The 1383-nt window shown below is 43.7% G+C and overlaps 1 protein-coding gene across 1 annotated transcript in view; it reads left to right on the top strand.

Annotated features, from left to right (window-relative positions):
* Positions 1–1383, top strand: part of PCLO (piccolo presynaptic cytomatrix protein) — a 393696-nt gene that overhangs the window by 252747 nt on the left and 139566 nt on the right. The window lies entirely within an intron of this gene.

The raw sequence follows: 1383 nt of genomic DNA, 5'->3' as shown, positions 1-1383 counted from the left end.
GGAAGTGAGCCTTACCAGCTGAAGCAGAGAACTGGCTAAGGCAGCTACACCCTGGTTTGACCATCACAAAGCAAGAGACCCGAGAACTAGAAAGGTGAAGCTCACTGAGCCATTTTTCCCTCCGCCCTTCAATTAACCCCACATGTGTTTATCAGGCAGGTTGGCACAACCTCAGACAGTAAAAAAGAAAATGACTAAGTCAAGTCAGCTGGGAGACAAGAAGGTTATACTTCGGGGAAAGATGGGCACTCATACCTTAGAGAGGCTATCATATGCATGTGGACGTTTGACAATGAATAAGGATTACCGAAGAAGACTTGGTGCCTTTGAACTATGAAAGTACCATGAGCTACCAGAAGAAGAAATAAATTCTTCTTGAATGAAGTACAGCTGGAATGCTGCTTAGAGACGAGGATGGTGAGACTTCAGACCATGTGCTTTGGGCATGTTATTAGGAGACACCAGCCCGTGGGAAAAGACTATGCTTGGTAACGTGGAGGATCAGAGACAAAGACGACTCAAGGAATTGGATTGACACACTGGCTGCAGCAACGGGCTGAGGCATCACAATTGTGAAGATGGTGCATGGCTCGGCAGTGTTCCCTTCTCTTGTACAGTGAGTGTTTATGAGTTGAAGCTGACTTGATGTACCCTAACAATATCAACAACATGATATGGGAATGCTAGGGGTTGTTTTTGGTTTGTTTGTTTTTTGTATTTTATCTTTAGAACAATTCGCTAAAGAAGGTGTTATTAGTATAAATTTATAGATGAAGAAACTAAAGCCAATGATATGAGAGTAAATGAAAAAGTATTGACACAATGTCATTGGAACCTTTCATAGAAAATATCCCATTGTAAAGCTATTGCTTTTCAACATATCCTCCATCTAGACTGACTCACCTCTGAAGGTGGCCCTCCATCTCTCTCATCCTTCTCTGAGGAATCCCATGGCACAGGGGGTTACACATTGTACTGCTAACTCTAATAAGGTTGGCAATTCAAACCCCCCAGACACTCTGGGAGGAGGATTGGGCTTTCTGTTCTCTCAAGGATAGCCTTGGAAACGCAAGAGAGAAGTTCTGTTCTGTCCTACAGAGTCACTGTGAGTCAGAGTTGACTCCATGATGGCGAGTTGGAGTTTAACTTTCCCTGAAGAATTCTTCACCCTTCAGTGTGCACCACATCAAAACAACAGTTTTTACATCCTTAGGGAGCTCAAAATGCATTGCTTTCATAAGTTCCCTGGGTTTTGGTGTCAAAATATAGTCTAAAAAGGCAATAGCCCCCAACATTAGGTCCTCATTTTTGGCATATCTTGCCCTGTCCGATGTCTCCCTTCACCCACTTTTCGGTTGTCTGTCCCCCAGGGAGGAGGTCACA

This window comes from Echinops telfairi, unplaced genomic scaffold (assembly GCF_000313985.2).
Source record: "Echinops telfairi isolate 266 unplaced genomic scaffold, ASM31398v2 ScPeMD7_23;HRSCAF=83, whole genome shotgun sequence".
NCBI classification, from domain to species: Eukaryota; Metazoa; Chordata; class Mammalia; order Afrosoricida; family Tenrecidae; genus Echinops; species Echinops telfairi.
The sequence above is the reverse complement of the archived record's forward strand: the minus strand, read 5'-3'. Positions and strand labels throughout refer to the sequence as shown.